At 42.9% G+C, this 22,056-nt stretch overlaps 1 protein-coding gene across 3 annotated transcripts in view; it reads left to right on the forward strand.

Annotated features, from left to right (window-relative positions):
• Window positions 1–22,056, forward strand: part of smtnb (smoothelin b) — a 341,529-nt gene that overhangs the window by 123,676 nt on the left and 195,797 nt on the right. Inside the window, exon 1 of one of the 3 annotated variants that reach the window (XM_080208170.1) lies at window positions 3,843–3,903. The exons of the other annotated variants lie outside the window; for them this stretch is intronic. The gene's annotated coding sequence lies outside the window, so the exon portion shown is untranslated. Of the gene's footprint in view, window positions 1–3,842; window positions 3,904–22,056 lie in introns of those variants that run through there. 3 annotated transcript variants of the gene reach the window in all.

Below are 22,056 nucleotides of genomic sequence, written 5' to 3' on the forward strand. Positions count from 1 at the left end.
GTTAATATAAGCCTACTTGTGACACTAATAAATAAACTAAAATTTATGTGGAACATTTCCTGTCTCAGTCCTACTCCGGCCCCGTCCCACAACTGCTTTATCAGTACATGATGACTATTTCAGTGTCACTTCGTGCTCTCATCTAGACTTGGAAAAACTTGTCAGTTTTGCTTCCTATTTCCACCCCTCTATCACCTTCACATGGTCCACTTCTGACACTTCTGTTTCCTTCCTTGACCCCTCTATCTCCATTCCTGGTGATAAAGTGTCCACGAGTATCCATTACAAGTCCACCAACTCCTACAACTATCTTGACTACAGGTCTTTACACCCCATATCCTGTAAAGACTCCATCCCATTCTTTCAATTCCTTCACCTCTGCTGCACCTATTGAGATGCTGCCACTTTCCAAGATTATGCTGCCGATGTGTCTTCCTTCTTCTTCAATCATGGTTTTCCGCCCACTGTGATTGACAGGGCTCTCAACAGTGTCGAAACCATTCCCCATACCATAAGAACATAAGAAATAGGAGCAGGAGTAGGCCATCTAGCCCTTCGAGCCTGCCCCGCCATTCAATAAGATCATGGCTGATCTGAAGTGGATCAGTTCCACTTTCCTGCTTTCTCCCCATAACCCTTAATTCCCCTGTCTATCAGAAACCTATCTACCCATGACTTAAATATATTCAGCGAGGTTGCCTCCACCAGTTCAACGGGCAGAGAATTCCAGAGATTCACCACCCTTTGAGTGAAGAAGTTCCTCCTCAACTCTGATCTAACCTGCGCCCACACCCCCCCCTTCTCTTGAGGCTGTGTCCTCTAGTCCTGCTATCCTTTCTAAGCAGGAAGAATCTCTCTACATCTACCCTATCTATCCCCTTCATTATCTTATACGTCTCTATAAGATCCCCCCTCATCCTTCTAAACTCCAACGAGTACAGACCCAGTCTATTTAGTCTGTCTTCATAGTCCAACTCCCTCATCTCTGGTATCTGCCTAGTGAACCTTCTCTGCACTCCCTCCAAGGTCAATATATCCTTGCGCAAGTGCGGCGACCAAAACTGCACACAGTACTCCAGCTGCGGCCTCACCAGTACCCTGTACAGTTGCAGCAAGACCTCCCTACTTTTATATTCTATCCCCCTTGCTATAAAGGCCAACATTCCATTCACCTTCTTGATCACCTGCTGCACCTGCAGACTGGGTTTTTGCGACTCGTGCACGAGGACCCCCAGGTCCCTCTGCACCGTAGCATGCTGCAGCTTTTCACCTTTTTGAATAATAATCCCTCCTACTATTATTTCTGCCAAAGTGAATAACCTTACACTTGCTAACATTATACTCCATCTGCCAGGTCCTCGCCCACTGGCTCAGCCTATCCAGATCTCTCTGCAGACTTTCCACACCCTCCACGCAATTTGCTTTTCCACTCATCTTTGTGTCATCAGCAAATTTTGTCACTCGACACTCAGCCCCCTCCTCCAGATCATCTATATAAATGGTAAACAGCTGAGGCCCTAGCACCGATCCCTGCAGCACTCCACGTCACCAACCGCCAACCAGAAGAGCACCCATTGTTACCAACTGTTTGCTTCCCATTAGACAGTTGATCGTCTATCCATGCTAACACCTCACCCCCAACTCCGTGCACCCTAACCTTCTATACCACTGCTCTCACCCCCTCCGCTCCCTGCCAGAACCAGGATAGAGTCCCCCTTGTTCTCATTTCTCATCCCATCAGTCTCCGCATTCAAAGGATCATCCTCCACCATTTCCGCCAACTCCAGCATGATGACATTACCCAAAGATGTACAGATTAGGTTGATTGGCCATGTCAAATTGCCCTTAGTGTCCCGGGATGTATAAATTAGAGGAATTAGCAGGTTAAAGGTGTGGGATTGTGGGGATAGGGCCTGGGGTGGGATTGTTATCAGTGCAGGCTCAATGGGCCAAATGGACGCCTTCTACACTGTTGGGATGCTATGATTTAACACATCTTCCCCTCATCCCTTGTCAGCATTCCGCAGGGACTGCTGTCTCTGGGACACCATGGTCTACTCCTCCATCAGACCCAACACCTCACCTCTGCCCACAGCAACTTCTCATGAGTGGTAGAATGTGTAACTCTTGCCACTTTATCTCCTCCCTGTTTACTGTCTCAGGTTCTAGACACTCCTTTCAGGTGAATTAACGCTTCACATGCATCTCTTGCAACCTGGTCTATTGCATTTGCTGCTCCCAATGTGGCCTACTCTATATCGGAGAAACCAAACACAAGCAGGACCCAGACCTTCCTGTCACTTGCCACTTCAACACACCACCTTGCTCTCCTGTCCACATGTCCATCCTTGGCCTTTTGCAATGTTCCCACACACTCTGCACAAACCTGAGGAACAGCACCCCATCTTCTGATTGGGCACTTTACAGCCTTCTGGATTGAACATTGAATTCAACAACTTCAGAGGATGAACTCTCTCCTCCACCTTCACCCATTTCCATTTATTTTATTCTATTTCATTTCATCTCATTTATCTTTTTTATCATTCTTTTTCAGTTCTATTTTTTCACCTTTCCACTCCAACTCTCCTTTCCACATTGCCCCCCCCCCCCAACCCACCCTTCAGTGCAACTGCTTCAGGCCTTTAACAACCTGTATTTCTGTTCTGTCATTCTCACATTCTGATCATTTAAAGGACATTCTTAGCACCTCCCAACCTTCTGCATTCTCCCTTACATTTCTTTTGTCCAATTCCACACATCCCCACCCCAACAGTATAAATTTCTTTGCTCTTAGCTCTGATGAAGGGTCATCTAGACTCGAAATGTTAGCTCTATTCTCTCCTCACAGATGCTGTCAGACCTGCTGAGATTTTCCAGCATTTTCCAATTAGACAAGCTGCTCTGCAGCATTTTTCAAATGTGCCTGTCCTGCCGTGGATCCCTAGGAGGCTCCCACAGACCACCGATTGGGAATCTTTGCTTTATGTTATTTTAGGTTTTCCCCCCCCTATTTTCTTCCCTTGTCTGCTGGAGTGCTGACTACAGTTGCACAGGCATCAGCAGATTCCAGTACAAAAGCAAAATTCTGGAAATGCTGGAAATCGGAAATTAAAACAGAAAATGCTAGAAGTATTCAACAGGACTTGGTTAGGGAGAAAAAATGTATTGTTTTGGATCTGTGACCTATCATTAGAACCCAGGAGATTCCAGGACTTTTCTCAAGTGGTCATTTTTCAGCTAATCTCAGCCAAGTTTGATCCTGCCTATCAAGCATTCCCAAAATGATCACTTTGCAGCAGAAATTATTGAATTGCAATCAGTAGTGGAAACACTGCTCCTCTCATCAGCTGAAGTTCACCGAGTTCAGTTGTAGTTCCCCGTGACTGTTACCAGCTACATTTGGGACTACATGAGAAAGTGTCTTTACCTGCAATATAACATGTGTTATATGACGTGTTATTATCAAACAAGTGACCACAGGGTTAATATCAAAATTATTTTCATAGTTGTCACATAGCTTCAATTCATGTGGATTAATGAGATAGACACAAGTAGTTGCACATTTTAAAGTGCTCTCTTCATTCTTTTGTTCTTGGCGGCTCTTTCCTTCTGAATGTGGTTTACCGTGGGTGTAGCTGTCCCACAGACCCATTGATAATTTCCCTCCTGTCCTGCTCTTTGTAACGTATTAGATTACATTGTGCTTTCTCATTGTGCTTTCCTGCCAATAGTCCTGTGAGTCATCCACACTCCGTAAGCGTAATTGGCAGCAGCCTTAGTGTACCTGCCTGTCTGTATCTGCTTCCCTTGTACAGTTCACACAGAGGGATTGACTGCAGGCTGAGAAACAGACTACTCAAGGAACAGCACTAAACTTACAATGGCTAGACTTCTTACCTAAAGGTAGGAAAGACTTCTATACAACTGTCGAATAGATTCAGTTCATAGGAATGAAGGGAATATTATTTTACAAAGCTTGTGTATAATTTTCAAGTTTATGTCTGTGATTTTGCGTTAGGACAAATGCAAATAAAGTTTGAATTGCTAACCACATTTCCAGGTGTTCTTGTGTGTACCTTTTATCTGCTTCAGATGGGGGCGGCACGGTTGCTCAGTGGTTAGCACTACAGCCTCACAACGCTAGGGACCCTAGTTTAATTCCAACCTTGGATCACTGTATGGAATTTTCACCATCTCCCTTTGTCCATGTGGATTTCCTCTGGTTCCCTCCCACAGTTCAAAGATGTGTGGATAAGAGTGATTGATAAGGCTAGTGTCAGGGGGATTAGCAGAGTGAGTATATGGGGTTGCAGGAATAGGGCCTGGGTGGGATTGTAGTAGGTGCAGACTCAATGGGCGGAATGGCCCCCTTCAATACTGTAGGAGTAGCGCAGTTCCACTGAAAGTACCGTTATATTGTGACATGGCTTTACCCAATTATAGCCACTTGCTCCCCTCAAAGCCCAGCCAGACAACTTCCTTTCAAAAATGTTCTCCATTCTTTTTCTGAATTGTTTTTCTTGGAGGATGGTTTCAACAAATATTTTCTAACATCTTGCCCTACTGTCCATTCTTCAAATATAGGTACGGTCTGTGCCTTTGACAAGCTATTCATAGGATATATGGGAGGGTAATGCCACTGACATCTCCCTGTCTGACCCAATATCGACACATACTCAGCTTAACAACAGGACACTTTGGATGGTGATCAGTGGAACAATAGCCACATCTGCAGCGTTTAGAGCTTCTTTCTGCTCCAAAAATTCTGATTTGCCCATTGTATCTATGCAGTCTCTTTGAAAGAGCTATATCCCTAAACATGTTCTCTTTTAGAGTATTTATCTAATTTCCTTTTGAAAGTCCACCACCCTTTCTTAGCTTAAAATAGTAAAACATTCCAAAGGAAGGAAGACATGGAAGTCAGTATAATGTTACATACTTGGAGTGCATCACTGCAGTAGCAGTTTAGTACAGTAGCAGAGTTTTGCCTAATCATTTGAATCTGATTGTAGTATCTCATTATTGTTTGACAGCCCCAGAGTCTATTAACTTCCAATGATGTTTAGCTTTTATTTTATAGCCTTTCAGCAGCAGTTCTAATTTTGATCACATTTATTTAGGCATTACAAATTGTTATATTAACAATATAACACAATATCTAACAACGCCTTCTTTGCTTGGCAAAGCTCACAGCGCTGTAATATATTTAATTAAGAACTTTGTGTTCGCACCAGACATGACTGAAACAAAATAAAAAACATTGATTTTTCTCAGTCGTTTCTATTGTACTCATCAGATTGATCAATAAATAATGTTCTGGCTGGTAATTTATTTCAATCTAACAAATTCATTTGCTTTAACTATCACATACATACTCATGAATATCCCAGATAATGGCTCAAAAACAAATTAAAGATCTGTGTGGGAGAGGGCAGAAATGTCTTCAACATTAGAATGAGATTAATTTGCAGTGATGCCAGTGGATTTTTGGCTGAACTTAATACATCAAAGAGGTAATGTCAAGAATAAGAATCATTAATAATTATATTAATATAAGGTAAAATCACTTCTCAGTCTTTTGGTTAAGATCAAGCCCAAAAAAGGATGCAATGCCTTATCTTGATGGCTTGAATCTTGCTTGTCTCTTCTGTGGAGATTTTGAATTGGATTCATTTGGATTTTGAATTTGGTTTTTGGAGCAAGTAAATGGATTTGGGTTTGCCTGGTCCAAGCTGAGCATTGGCTTTGTAACTTTACAACTGGAGAAAAAAATCAGAAAAGAAGAGGTTATGTCACGAAGGCTAAATATTCATAATCGGTATTAGTAATTAAGTATTAAAAGATAAGTTGGAGTAAGTACTCGTATTGGCAACTGAATGAATGAGAAGAAATGTTAATGGGGACAGTAATTTTCAGGTGCATTGCTGATTAGTTGATGCACTGTTTATTTTCTTGCATGCTTTAAAATTTTCACAGTTACTTCATTGCAGTGTTAATGTAAGGCTACTTGCAACACTAATAAATAAGCTTTAAACTTTAAAAAGATCATTTGGCCCATTCTATGGAGTACTTGTGCAATAATTGTATGGTTTGGGAAGAGAAAAGAGTGCTGATAGAGGGTTCTTCTTGTGGCATGACCATTCGTGAACTTTGGACTCACAGATTACGATCTTTTTAGAAGAGATAATACGACAATTGGATTTATTTTCTTTCTTTGCTGAGTATCACATGCTTTCCACAAAAGATGGAAGTGTCTAGAAGTGAATTTTAGTAGTAGGTGAAACCTAAATCCATAAGACCAGAAGTCCAGATATTTCCTTTACAAGGTGAAACTATTAAAAATTCAGGAAACAGTTGGCCCATCCAAAACAAACAACGCAATAAAATAAAGCTAACAATCAAACTAAAACAATAAGTTCAGAAGAGATTAAACAAAATCTTGCATAATTGAATGACACCGCTGAGTTTAAAGGTGAGGAGCACATTTAAGTGGGATGGGAGCCCTTCCACCTTCTTGCCTTAAGGGAACATTCATGGATGACCTTCCCACACTGGTGCTAATTAAATCCTTTAATTGGGTGGGGCTTTATCCAATTGTTGCTAATATTCAACCAGTGGCGGACAAGGGAGTGGCCATGCACGAAACCTGAAAAGCAAACCATGTGGGTTTTGCGTGCTGGCTCTCAGAGGAATCCATCATTCAAAGGAACTCAGAGCTTGATCGAGGATGCTTGCATCTGGAGGTGAAGAGCCCATTGAGAGTTACCTCAATGCCCTTTCTTTCAACACCTTCTCTATGACCCCCATCCCACCTGGGCCCCTTGGTAATTCTAGGCTTCTGATGCTTGAATTATTGGCAGCAGCAAAGGGATTATCACCCTTGGGTCGTAAATTGTGGTGAAGAATTGTGGTTGTTTAATGTCTGGCCGTAATTCAGGCCAGGAGCAGGCACTTCTCAACAGAGGTGATGCAGGGCTCTATTGGTGCTCCAGCCAACAGGCAATAGAAGCCTGTGTGGAAAAATGATAAAGATTTTGCCTGGTACTCCCTGTCTTGATTCTGCAAAGTTACATGAGGAGTTAGAAGACAAAGCTTGAGGCCATTTAGTGAGCATTAATTGCCCACTTCAGGGCTTCAATTGATGACAGGATAGGAAGGACACATGTAGGCCTTCTTACTGTGGACTTAACTGGGTTGGAGGCAGGAAGGCAGCCACACATAGGAGGGTGCAAAATTCTGCCAAATAAGTTGGACAATGTGGATCTTTTTCACATGTTTGTTATTGATTCTCTCTTTGTGTCTGCTCCTGCTCCTAGCTCTTGTTTATATCTTTCACCCCCAACACATTATGCTTTCTTCTGTTCTATTTTACTTGCGTCTTTTTTGTCCTTTCTTGTTAATGAGGAGGTGGTGAATGGGGCAGTGTTCTGTGGCAAGAAGGGAGTTATTGAAAACTACAGCATTCATTTTGCTCATAGAAAATTTGACCCTTACTGCTAGCATTTTCCTGTTGAGTGTATTCATGGTCAGCTTCTACTCACTCAGTCCTTCTATGCTCACATTGGAAACAAATGCAGTGTTATTTTTCTTTCAAAAATCAACATTATGAATTGCTGAAAATGACATCTAACTCTTTGCCTTGGCCCAGTTGGAGAGACATGATTACTCCTTTGAGAGTTCCCTTCCGTCCTTAGAGCAGAGTTAAATTTACTTCAGTGGCCTCTTTTACTCAATGTTGTTAAACACTTTTCAACTTTGTGTTGTGTTGAAAATCCTACGATCAATCTAGGAATCCCAGAATTAGCCCCTATGTCAGAGCTTTCAAATAGTGGGTTATATATAAAAGGGGCCGTTCTTGAGATTTAAAAAAAAGAAATATCCACTTTAACAAAATGTCGGCAGGGAGACTTAAAGTGCAGATGGTGTTTGAGATTAAAAATAAATTATCTATGTGAAAGAGTGAGAATAAGGCAGGATCTTTTAAAGGCAAGTTACAGAGAGAGGTCACACTGATGAGAGGCCAAAAATTTAGCAAACTCACATAACCAGCAGTGATTACAATAGAAACAAAAAGGACCGGAAATACTCAGGAATTTGTATTATTTTACCTAGAGAGAGGGAAGCAGAATTTTCAGCTCGATGATCTTTTGTCAGTGGTAATTGGCGATGGACTGGTAATGGCAGAGCAAAGGAATGTAGGGGAACGTGTTAGAAAATAGAGACAGGGAGAGAAATGAAGTGCACTAGAAAATTGAACAGTGAGCAATTGACCAGCTGTGTAGTGGAATGGTGAGGAACCACAATGGCCAAGAATGGATTGGAGATTGCAGTGTCATTGTTTTAGATGGCCACTGCACACAGTGGTTATCAACTATCTCAAAGATCAGGGAGAAGAGGTAGCCATCACTCAGAAGTGGGAGCCTAGATAGCTCTTTGGGAAGTTTTAATATGTTAAATGTCCTTAAATGCAAGTTGTTGTTGTAGTTGCAAGGATGATAATATGGACGTACGTATAGCTAGGATCTAAAACTCATGTAAAAGAGAGGAGAGAAAGAACAAACAAATATTGTGAGAAATGTACAGAGAACAAGTTACTCTGTGGTGTAATTGCTGTTATGAAGATAGTTGTCAAAGGAATTTGAGGATTCAGGAGTGGTTCTGCACAGTAACTCAGTATCCAAAGTCACCTTTCATACAGTCACATTTGACAAAAAATAGTGTTGTATAGCAGTTAATATCATAAAATATGCCAGGACACTTCACTGTAGCAGAATAAAGCAAAGTACAAATTTGAGTCACGTAGGCCATTTTGGGGCAGGTGACCAAAACCATGGGCCATGACGCAAGTTTTAAGTAGCGTCTTAAAGGAAGGAGGAGAGTTAGAAAATCAGAGGGATTTCCTGTTAAGCTAGTGTCAGTTTCATTGGAGAAGATTAATAGGACTTTTCCATGGAATGTGGTAGAATAAAGTAAATTTAATATATAAATGTGTTGAATGAAATGGCTATTTAAAGTCGCTTGGTCTCTGTCCTATTTTTAATTTTTAAAAATCTAAATCTGAGCAGCCACCTGTGATCTTGAAAGTCTGGCAGAAAAGTTTCCATTCCGGTATGAACGATAAAGAAACTTGTATAGGGAGTATTTCCTATTCTAATGGCATAGTGGAGCAGAAACAACCTATTATTTTTCATTATTCCATATTATAAGCAAAATGTAATAACTTATAAAGTCAAATATCATTTGTTTATGTAAAAACAGAAAATGGTCAGGCATCATCTGTGGAGAAAAAGCAATAAAACTGCTTCAGGTCGATGACCTTTCGCCAGCTGGAAAAAGTTGATAATGTAATTGATTGTAAGCAAGTACAGGGCAGGAAAGTAGGGAGGAAAGAAGAAAAGGGAAGGTCACTGATGGAGTGGAAAGCAGAAGAGATTAAATGTCCAAGGTAAGATGTTGCAAGATAAAAGGAGCTAAGCAATGGGACAAGTAAAGAAACTAAACATATGCCTAAAAGGAATATAAATGGAAATAGCAGGTTCATTAAAAGCAGTTGTTGTCCATAAATGAAAAATGAAGGCAAAGGTTATGATCTAAAATTGTTGAATTCAGTATTGAGTCTGGAAAGCTATGAAGTATCTAACCAAAGGATGAGGTGCTGCTGTTCATTGAGCATCTGTTGAGTTCATTAGGATAGTATAGGAGACAGGTCAAAGTTGCATAAAGTGAAGAATTGAAATATAGAATCATAGAAAAACTACAGCACAAACAGGCCCTTTGGCCCACAAGTTGCACCGATCTTATCTACTTACTAGGCTTACCTATAACCCTCAATCCTATTAAGTCCCATGTACTCATCCAGAGGTCTCTTAAAAGACTCTAATGAATTTGCCTCCACCACCACTGCCGGCAGCTAATTCCACGCACACACCACCCTCTGAGTGAAAAACTTACCCCTGACATCTCCTCTGTACCTACTCCCCAGAACCTTAAACCTGTGTCCTCTTGTGGCAGCCATTTCAGCCCTGGGGAAAAGCCTCTGAGAGTCCACCTGATCAATGCCTCTCATCATCTTATACACCCCTATCAGGTCCCCTCTCATCCTTCGTCTCTCTAAGGAGAAAAGATTGAGCTCTCTCAACCTACCCTCATAAGGCATGCCACCCAATCCAGGCAACATCCTTGTAAGTCTCCTCTGCATCCTTTCAATGGCTTCCACATCCTTCCTGTAGTGGGTGACTGGAAGCTCATAGTCACACTTGCAAACTAAAGGGAGGTGCTTAGCAAAGTGATGTATTTGGCCTCAATACAGAAGAGACTGCATAGTGAGCAGTAAATACAATATGCTAAATTTAAAGAAATTAATGTTTTATTTGGAAGGGATGTTTGTGACAATGGACAGTGGAAAAGGAGGAGATAAAAAGGTTGGTAATGTGGGGAAGGGATGTTAGAAATGATTATAGAGTGGATTAGGGTGTGTTGCTGCGCTTGCCACATAGCCTGTTTTAACCCTTATACGGCAGACAAAGAATTGCGAGTCGACTTCTTGTTGGTACAGTAATATTTATTCACACACGCAATTGATATTAATCGCCCACATAATGCGAAGTTATCTTACAGAATATTAAAGTTAAGTGCAATACTAGACCTTGACTTAACTTTTGCATGATTGGGAAGTGCCCCAGGCAGATATTGGCCTTTATCTGTGTGTTTGTCCCTGTAGCCTGGCCCTTTGATCTGGTCTGACACTCTGGCTTTGGTCTTCCTTCTTTCTTTGGTGTGCTGGTTGTTGCTGGTGATGGTCACCATTGTTGTTGTTCGTGGGGGAGAGAGAGAGAACTTCTTCCATTGTGCATCTTTTATCCCTCATTGTTTTTGCACCCTTTTGGGCAATCAGTCGATCAGGGCTTGATCATTCTGATTGATAGAATCCAATCAGGTGCTGCCACATCAATCTCGATCTCTGGGTGTGTATTTGACAGCCATCTCTGTAGGTGCTGGGGGCACGTAGGTCACATTCTTCCCTCCCAAATAAGGGGTTAAGGCTCCCCTTTGGTAAACAAATATGTTTGACCAGAGAGTGTCCATTGCCTTTCGGGATGGCCTATTTCCTGTGCATTTTGTCATTTGAGCTGCAGCCTGTTTTACTTCTGTCCTTTAAGCTGCAGCCTGTTTCTGTACTTGGCCAATTATCACAGCATGCCTTGTAAATCGCCATCTTAGGTGGCCTTTTTGGTCATAGGTGTTTTCGAGGGAACAGTCTGTTTGGCAATAGTATCAAGTAGGAGCTGGTAAGAATGATAGAGAATGATCCTTTGAATGTGGAGGCTGGTAAAATGGCAGGTGAAGACAAGGGGAACCCCATTGTGCTTCTGGAGGAAAGGTTGGGGGAGCATGGAGGGGGGCTGCAACAGAAGTTTGGATGGCTGACCCTGGAATGCATCTGCAGGAGTGGAGGTAGCTGGGTCCAAGAACTGCCTCAGTGCCCCAACACTGCGTTTAAATAAATAATTTAAAAGACAATTATGTGCCCCAACCAATGCACTCTGCCCACCCCCTCTCCATAACCCTCACAACGGATTAGTTATTCTTTGTGTATCTCATTGCCTTATGCCCATCATGAGCTGGTGGCGCAGATCGACACAAATGGATACAATCTGGTGGCCATTACAGAGACGTGGCTGCAGGGTGACAGGGACTGGGAGCTGAATGTACAGGGCTATCAAGTGTTTAGGAAGGATAGGCAGGAGGGAAAAGGGGGGGTCGTAGCTCTGCTGATTAAGGATAGCATCACGGTGGTAGCAAGGGATGATATTGGAGCCAAGGAGCAGAGGGTGGAATCGTTGTGGGTGGAGATTAGGAATAGCAAAGGGAGAAAGACGCTGGTGGGTGTCGTCTATAGGCCCCCGAATAATGATCTGGAGATGGGGTGGGCTGTTAATGCGCAAATAAGTGCGGCGTGCAGGAATGGGACAGCCTTAGTTATGGGGGATTTCAATCTGCATATTGATTGTCGACCCACGTTGGACGTGGGGGGCTCGAGGAAGAGTTCTTGGAATGCTGCCGGGATAGTTTCCTCGAACAGTGTGTGTTGGAGCCGACGAGGGAGCGAGCTATCTTGGATCTGGTGCTATGTAATGAAGCGGGTAGAATTAGGGATCTTGTGGTGAAGGATCCTCTTGGGGAGAGTGATCATTGTATGGTGGAGTTTCTGGTGCAGATGGAGGAGGAGAAAGTGGGTTCCCGGACACACGTCCTTTGTTTGAATAGAGGGGAGTATGGTAGGATGAGAGAAGAATTGGCGAATGTGGACTGGGAGAGCGTGTTGGAGGGAGGGTCTGTTGAGGAGCAGTGGAGGATCTTTAAGGAGATCTTTCTTGGTGCTCAACGGAAATTTATTCCGATGGTCAAAAAGGATAGTAGGAGGAGAGGTAATAAACCGTGGATAACGAAGGAGGTGAAGGAAAGTGTTAAACTAAAAGCGGAGGAATTTAGAGTAGCTAAGAGTAGTGGGCGAGAAGACGATTGGGAGAGGTTTAAATGTCAACAAAGATTGACAAAGAAGTTGATAAGGAAGGGTAGGAGAAACTATGAAGCTGGGCTAGCGCTTAATATAAAAAAGGATAGCAAGAGTTTTTATAAATATATAAAAAGGAAGAGGCTGGCTAGGGTGAATGTTGGTCCTTTAGAGGATGAGAAAGGGGACCTAGTGGTAGGGGATGGGGATATGGCTAAGGTATTGAATAACTTTTTTGTTTCTGTCTTCACGGAGGAGGACGTGAATAATTTGCCGGGTGTTAGCGATGGAAAGGTGGTAGGACTGGAGGGTCTTAATGACATTACTGTTACTAGAAAGGCGGTGCTCGACAGACTGGAGGGGCTGATTGTGGACAAGTCCCCAGGACCGGATGGAATGCATCCGAGGGTTCTGAAAGAAATGGCGGAGGTGATAGTGGATGCCTTGGTGGTTATTTTCCAAACGTCGCTGGATTCTGGGGAAGTGCCGGATGATTGGAAAACGGCTAATGTTACGCCGTTGTTTAAGAAGGGTGGCAGGCAAAAGGCGGGGAATTATAGGCCGGTTAGTTTAACGTCTGTGGTAGGTAAAATGTTAGAATCTGTCATTAAGGAGGAAATTGCGAGGCATCTTGAAGGGAATTGCTTGATAGAGCAGACGCAGCATGGTTTCATTAAAGGGAAGTCGTGTCTGACAAATTTACTGGAGTTCTATGAGGAGGTGTCTAGGGCGGTGGATAGAGGAGAGCCGGTGGATGTGGTCTTTCTAGATTTTCAGAAGGCGTTTGACAAAGTACCTCAAGAGGTTATTGCAGAAGGTCGAGGGACATGGAGTTGGGGGTAGGGTGTTAGCGTGGATAGAGGATTGGTTGTCAAATAGGAGGCAGAGAGTGGGGGTCAACGGGTGCTATTCGGATTGGCGGATGGTGACTAGTGGAGTGCCCCAGGGGTCGGTGCTGGGGCCTCAGCTTTTTACCATTTATATAGATGATCTGGAGGAGGGAACCGAGTGTAGAGTGTCGAAATTTGCTGATGACACCAAGATTGGGGGAACAGCAAATTGTGCGGAGGGTGTGGAGAGTCTGCAGAAGGATCTAGATAGGCTGGGCGAATGGGCCAGGAAATGGCAAATGGAATTTAATGTTGGCAAGTGTGAGGTGGTCCACTTTGGTAGGAAGAATGGTAGGAAGGACTATTACTTACGTGGTGAAAATCTGCAGCAGGCGATGATGCAGAGGGACCTCGGTGTCCTTGTGCATGAGTCGCAAAAACCCAGCTTGCAGGTGCAACAGGTGGTCAGGAAGGCGAATGGGATGCTGGCCTTCATCGCGAGGGGGATTGAATATAAAAGTAGGGAGGTCTTGCTGCAGCTGTATAGGGCATTGGTGAGGCCACAACTGGAGTACTGTGTGCATTTTTGGGCGCCGCACCTGTGCAAAGATATTTTGGCCTTGGAGGGAGTGCAGAGGAGGTTTACTAGGCTGATACCGGAGTTGAGGGGGTTGAGCTATGAGGAGAGGCTGAATAAACTGGGCTTGTACTCGTTAGAGCTTAGAAGAATGAGGGGAGATCTCATTGAGACGTATAAGATGATGAATGGGATGGATAGGATAGAGGTGGAAAGACTCTTCCCGCTCAAAAAAGACAGTAGGACTAGGGGGCACAGCCTCAAGATAAAGGGGGGGCGGTTTAGAACGGAGTTGAGGAGGAACTTCTTCACTCAAAGGGTGGTGAATCTCTGGAATTCTCTGCCCGTTGAAGTGGTGGAGGCTGCCTCGCTAAATATTTTTAAGACGCGGGTTGATGGGTTTTTGATAGGAGAGGGGATTAAAGGTTATGGGGAGAGGGCGGGAAAGTGGAACTGAGCAGCGACAGATCAGCCATGATCTCATTGAATGGCGGGGCAGGCTCGAAGGGCTGGATGGCCTACTCCTGCTCCTATTTCTTATGTTCTTATGTTCTTATTCCCCTTGTTCATACCACATGTTAACCTAATGCTAACCCATGCCAGCTCACCAGTATCCTTGTACTAGTCTTGATTCTCACAGTCTTGATTCTCCCTAGCTAGCTTTGACAGATTTGACTCTTTCTGGTTAGCTTTAATTTGGTTGACACTTAGAATGAAAAACCCTACAGTGCAGAAAGAGACCATTGGGCCCATCAAGTCTGCACCAGCCACAATCCCACCCAGGCCCTACTCCCATATCCCTATATATTGATCCGCTAATCCCTTAACCTACGCATCTCAGGACACTAAGGGGCAATTTTAGCATGGCCAATCAACTTAACCCGCACTTCTTTGGACTGTGGGAGGAAACCCATGCAGACACGAGGAGAATGTGCAAACTCCACACAGATGTGACCCAAGCCAGGACTCAAACCCTGGTCCTTGGAGCTGTGATACTGCAGTGCTAACCACAGTGCTACCGTGCCACTCTGGATACTTTTGACATATTTGGCAGCTGGAACCTCTTTTTCAGTTTGACATTTCCAATAAGTTTCTGAGTAAAATGTTAATGATCATGTTCACATTTAACAATGCCAAAAGGGTGCCTTACCTCTCCCAAAGGTGTCCTGTCACCCTGTCCAAAGCAATAACTTGCCTTACCAAAGGGGTACCCTGGCTATCCATAATAATTCACTGAGTTCAGACCTCTTCTGAATGTTCTGATCTGCACACTGTATTGGTGCTGTGTCCTGCTCTTGCTTTGAATTGGAAACCTTCATCAACTTTGCTTCCAGTTTCCACCTTTCACTCAGTTTTACGTGATTTGTCTCCAACTCTTCCTTTCTTGACTTCTCTGTCTCCATTTTCAATAGGCTATCAACTAATATTAATTATAAACTCACTGACTCCCACAGCTACGTCCCACATGTTTCCTTGCACCCTACGCCCTATAAGGATTCCGTTCCATTCTTTCAGTTCCTCCACCTTCTTCGTATCTGTTCCAATGATGCAACCTTCCACACTGGTGTTTCTGCGATGTTGCTGTTATTCCTCAACTGAGGATTCCCATCATGGTTGACAGGACCCTCGACAACATTCTCCACACTTCTGGTCTCGTTGCTCCCCTCTCAGAACCATAAAAGAGTTCTCATCATCCTCACCTTCCAGCTCACTAGCCTCTGTATTTAACACATCATTTTCTGCAATTTCTGTCATCTCAAACATGCCACCACCATGCACATTTTCCCTTTCATTCTGCTTTCAGCATTCTGAAGGGACTGTTCCTACCGTTAAACTCTGGCCGACTTCTTAATCACCCTAACACATCATCTCCTTCCCATACAAACAGAGACGTAACACCTATCCTTCTGTTTCCTCTCTCCTCACTGGCCAAGGCCCCAAACATTCGAGATGAAGTACGATTTAAATGTACTTTGATTTGATTTATTATTGTCACATGAACTGGTATACAAAGAAAAGTGTTGTTTCTTGCCTGCTATACAGACAAAGCATACTATTCATAGAGTCTATTTGGGAGAAGGAGAGGAGGGGGTGCAGAATGTAGTGTTAACAATCATAGCTCGGGTGTAGAGAAAAAACAATTCAGAATAAGGAAGGTCCATTCAAAAGTCTAGTAGCAGCAGGGAATAAGCTGTTCTTGAATCAGTTGGTACATGATCTGGCTTTTGTATCTTTTTCCCAATGCAAGAAGGTGGAAGAGAATATGTTCGGAGTGCATGGGGTCTTTCATTATGCTGGCTGCTTTTCTGCAGGAAGTGTAGGCAGAGTCAATGGATGAGAAGCTGATTTGCATGATGGACTTAGCTACATTCAAAACCCTTTGTAGTTTTCAGTGTGGTATACTGCATTCACTGTTCAAAATGTGGCCTCCTCTACAATGGGGAGACCAAACAGATTGGGTGACTGTCTTGTGGAACACCTCCGTTCAGTGTATAAGCATAACCCCCAGCTTCCAATAGCCTATCATTTTAACTCTCCACCTCCTTCTCACACTGGTATCTCTGTCCTTAGCTACATGTTCCAATGAAGTTCACGGTGAGCTTGACTAACAGCACCTCATCTTTTGATTAGACACTTGACAACATTTGGATTCAACAATGAGTTCACCAATTTAAGACCGCAAATTCTGTTCCCCCATTTGATTCCTTACAGTTTTCGTCTATTTTCTTATTTTGCTTTTAGACACCAGCACACCTGCTGCAAACACACCTTTTGTTTATTTGCTTGCCCCATCACTGTTTACTTTGGCCCTATTTGGCTGACTCTTCTGTCATTCAATCTCTTCTGTTTTTCACTGTATCACAGATCTTATTTACTTCTGGCCTGGGTCACTTTTGTGATCCTGGTCCTCTGTGGTGGTTGTTCTGGTAGTAGCTACCAGGTGGCACTGCTGAGCAAGAGTTCTGATCTCTAATTGGACAACAACTTTCAGGCGGTGATACAGCAGCCCACAAGATCTTAATCTAGGGGAAGACATGCTGGTGACCTCTCAAGTGCCTGATTGGCTCATGGTTTGCTCAACCTTCCCGAGAGTAGGCAAACTGGGTTTCTTGCAAGTCTCCTGTCGTCTCCACAAGGTAGAATCATAGAACCCCGACAGTGCAGAACGAGGCCAGTCAGCCCATCAAGCCTACACCGACAACAATCCCACCCAGGGCCTATCTCTGTAATCCCATGTATTTTACCTTGCTAATCTCTCTGACACTAAGGGGCAATTTAGCATGTCAAATCAATATCCCACACATCTTTGGACTATGGAGGAAACCAGAGCACCTGGAGGAAACGCACAGGGAAAATGTACAAACTCCATACAGACAGTCATCCGAGGATGGAGTTGAATCAGGATCTCTAGTGCGGCAGTAGTGCTAATCACTTTGCCACTGTGCCATCCGTTCTGCTGTTAACTCTGTTCCCCAGTCGACAGATGCTCTCTGACCTACAGGGTATTTCCAGCATTTTCTGCTCTTATTGAAAATTCATTGGCAATGAAATTATGATAGAATGGAGTGATTTCTAGGAAAATTAATCCAGAATAAATTTCAGAAAGGGCTCCTTCTGCTTCTTTGCTGAAGTTGATAAAATAATTCTGTAATTAAGCCTTTGTAAGCAGTAAGTGTCAGCTCTGAGCTGATGAAACTGATCAGTTGAAGTCATATAATTGACTTTAGCTTCCTTGGGATTGGAAAATAAAGTAGAACTTCTAATTGTTGATTACTCACACCTGTTGAGAAGCACATCTGTGCAGACATTAATATAAGATCAGCAAACTTTGGATCGGCTGCAGGTTGAACCAGAGATCTCCAGTCTGCATATTTCACCCATCCAAGTCTTAATCAACTCAGCTAGTGGGAAATATTTTGTGTTTTATGAATTCTTCTGTTTGGGAGTCTGCATTGGTGATCTTGTCCTGTCTTGGGGCGGCACAGTATCACAGTGGATAGCACTGCTGCTTCATAGCTCCAGGGACCTGGGTTCGATTCTCGGCTTGGCTCACTGTCTGTGGGGAATTTGCACGTGCTCCTCGTGTCTGTGTAGGTTTCCTCCAGGTGCTCCAGTTTTCTCCCACAGTCCAAAGATGTGTGGGTTAGGTTGATTGGCCATGCTAAACTTGCCCCTTAGTGTCCTGAGATGTGTGGGTCAGAGAGATTAGTGGGTAAATATGTACGGAAATGGGGATAGGGCCTGGGTGGGATTGCGGTCTGTGCAGACTTGATGGGCCATATGGCCCTTTTTTGCACTGTAGGACATCTATGAATATTTGCCAGTGTAATAATTTAACTTGTTAGGAATAACGTTAAAAATGCGTGAAATTACCATTCAATATTTAGTGAAGGTGATTGGCTAGTAAATTATTTTGTGTAGTAAAGACTCTTCATAAAAATCTGTAATACACTCTTGCCAGGATATTTTACTGTAATTTGAGCTCTGTCGTGTTAACTACTAATCTTAGATTTTTTTCTTAACGTTGCGTGCCTTGTGATTAAAGATGCCTTTATGGATAATATTGTTAGAGATTGCAACAGTGATTTATATTTGTAAAGTGCCCTTTAATGTAATAAACTCCCATTTTTAAAAAAACAGATGAACTACATATTTGATCAGATAACCAAAGGCTTACTCAAAGACATAGGTTTTAAGGAGAAAGCAAGGTAGAGGCAGAAAGATGTAAGGAGAAAATTTTATGCTTGGCGTCTAGACCCCAGTTATAGCCTCAAACGGTATAGTGATTAAAATCAGAAATGCCTTAGAGCTTGAAGTACACAGATACCTGAGTGTTGTGGGGCTGGAGGAGATTAAAGAAACTGGAGATTATTTTTACATACCAGGATGATCATAGAATTGTAAACAGTTTTATCCAATGAGAACAGAACCCAAGAGTACTTTATGTGGTCCATCCAGATGTGCAATACTCTGGTATTTGATGACATACATATGAACATAGAATTTAGGGGTATGAGTAAGCCACTCAGCTCCTCAAGCTTGCTCTGCTGTTTGATAAAATCTTGATTGATCAGATTGTGAGCTGAACTCTACTTTTCCTCTCTGTCCCCTAAAGTTTTTGATTCCTTGTCAATCAATATTTTTCTAACTCAGCTGTAAAAATATTCAATGACTTTGCCTCCGTTGCTCTCTGGGGTAAAGAATTCCACAGACTCATGACCTTTAGAGAAAACATTTCTCATCTGTCTTAAATGGGGGACCCCTTAATTTTAAACTGTGCCCCCAAGTTCAAGTTTTTTGCATAAGGGGAAAAAAACCTCAGCATCCACCCTGTCTTTTCCTGTCAAAATTTAATATACTTCTACAACTTCTTATTCTTCTAAACTCTAATGGATGGAGCTCTCCCTTTCTGCAAATGAGGTGGAGGAAATTATAATTTGGTGGACCTAGAAGTACCATAGATGTAAACCAATCCTTTAAACACTAGCATCTTTGTCTGGAAGTCCATTGCAAATACTGGGCGGAATCTTCCCAAAAAAATTCTAAGTGTCATAAAAATCTGAAAAAAGGTAGTGTTCCACACTGATCTTTTGAGCGAGTCAGGCACTGCAATCTTTCCCCACACAGTTTTTCTACAGCAACGTAGCCTACGTATGCCAGAGAAGCTGGCTGCAGTGTGCTTGAGCGCCATTGTGCAGCCAGCATTGCTACCCCTCCACACCTACATGTCATCAGAACTCTCTTGACGAGTCCCGTGGTGGGCTCCTGATATAACCTCACCCCTACGGTAAACAATCCTTAAGTACTATAAATAAAACAAACATAGGATTTATGAACATTTGGAGAGGTACAGTATGATCAAAAATAGTCAGCCTGGCTTTGTCAAGGGTAGATCATGCCTTACAAGCCTGGTTGAATTTTTTGAAAATGTGACTAATCACATTGATGAAGGAAGGGCAGTAGATGTAGTTTATATGGACTTCAGCAAGACGTTTGATAAGGTGCCCCATGCAAGGCTTATTGAGAAAGTGAGGGGGCATGGGATCCGAGGGGGCATTGCTTTGTGAATCCAGAACTGGCTTGCCCACAGAAGGCAAAGAGTGGTTGTAGATGAGTCTTTTTCTGCGTGGAGGTTGGTCACCAGTGGAGTGCCCCAGGGATCTGTTCTGCGACCCTTGCTCATTGTGATTTTTATAAATGACCTGGATGAGGAAGTGGAGGGATGTGTTGGTAAGTTTGTTGATGACACAAAGGTTGGAGGTGTTGTGGATTGTGTGGACGGATGTCAGAAGTTGCAATGAGATATAGATTGGATGCAAGCCTGGGCGGAGAAGTGGCAGATGGAGTTCAACCCAGATAAGTGTGGGATGAGTCATTTTGGCAGGTCAAATAGGATGACAGAATATAATATTAAGGGTAAGACTCTTGGCAGTGTGGAAGATCAGAAGGATCTTGGGGTCCAGGTTAATAGGACACTCAAATCAGCTTCGCAGGTGGAGGATGTGGTTAAGAAGGTGTATGGTGTATGACCTTTACCAATCGAGGAATTGAGTTTAGGAGTTGGGAGATTATACTGCAGCTGTAAAAGACCCTGGTCAGACCCCACTTGGAGTACTGTGCTCAGTGCTGGTCGCCTCATTACAGAAAGGATGTGGAAGACATAGAAAGGGTGCAGAGGAGATTTACAAGGATTTTGCCTGGATTAGGTGGCATGGCTTATGAGGATAGGTTGAGAGAGCTCAGTCTTTTCTTAGAGAGACGAAGGATGACAGGTGACCTGATAGAGGTGTATAAGATGTTGAGAGGTATTGATCGAGTGGATTCTCAGAGGCTTTTTCCCAGGACTGAAATGGGTGCCACAAGAGGACACAGGTTTAGGGTGCTGGGGAGTAGGTACAGAGGAGAGGGGTAAATTTTTCACTCAGAGTGGTGTGCGTGTGGAATTGGCTGCCGGCAGTGGTGGTGGAGGTGGATTCGATAAGGTCTTTTAAGACACTTTTGGATAAGTACATGGCACTTAGTAAGATAGAGGGTTATAGCTAAGCCTAGTAGGTAGGAACATGTTTGGCGCAACTTGTGGGCTGAAGGGCCTATTTGTGCTGTAGTTTTTCTATATTCTATGTTTTATAAAGTTCTTGCTCATCAAAAATTCAACTTCCTAATGTTTAGATGCACTTTACAGATGCTTAGTGCCAGCAAACTGTCTCGACCTTGTTCACTCACATGTCTGATTGTGGAAATGCATCCTTTTTATGAGGAAGGAAAAAGAAGCCAATCAAAACATAAATTTGCCACTGTTATTAAACCATTCTAATTATAGTTAATAGTCCTGGTTGAACATCCTTCTGGAGGTTTCATCACATGAGCTCTAGCTGCCTCACCTAATCCAAAGATTTTTTTGAAATCTCCAAAATTGTTATAATAGAAAAAAGTTCAAAGAAAAAAAATCACTTTTAAAACCCTTGTGCTATTTTTCCTCCCTGGTTGCTTATAGCAGTGCCCAAGAGACTAATCTTTTGTTTGTTGAGACTTGCAGACAATCTCAGATGGTTGGCATCCTTAATACTAATCAACCATCATTGACAAATAAAGTGTGAATAGAGGGCAAATTGAGTTTTTTAAATTCAGGGAATTGCTGGACAACATGAAAACAATATATATTAAATGTTATTTAAAATGCCACCGTGATTTGCAATGGTTAAGAATTTCTGCATTTTCTCCTGGATGGCTTGCAGCAATTCCCAGGTGCTAAATCATTAATTCTGGGAGACTCCAGATAAGTTGGGAGGGTTGGAAATCCTAGGTATTGCTATTGTCTGGTTCTTCAGTTGCAAACTGATTAAGCTAGTGCAGCCAGACCAAAATGCACAGGATTAGAAGTAGACCATTTGGCCCATGAGTCTGCTCCACCTGGGACTTTTGTTGAATTTGGGTAGTTTTGGAGTTGCAAGGCAATGTGTGTAAAGTTATCATTATTGTGCGGTAAATTGAAGAAAGATAATAAGATAAATTAATGGAAAAAGTCAAAGTGCCTCCTGGACATCTGCATTGAAACGTTCCTGGTTGCCAGTCTTATCAAACTAGCAAGTTTACTATTAGTTTACAGCTAATGGTGCAAGACCAGGTTTGGGGCT

Source organism: Carcharhinus amblyrhynchos, chromosome 20, assembly GCF_965287045.1.
Source record: "Carcharhinus amblyrhynchos chromosome 20, sCarAmb.v2.hapA, whole genome shotgun sequence".
Lineage (NCBI taxonomy): Eukaryota > Metazoa > Chordata > Chondrichthyes > Carcharhiniformes > Carcharhinidae > Carcharhinus > Carcharhinus amblyrhynchos.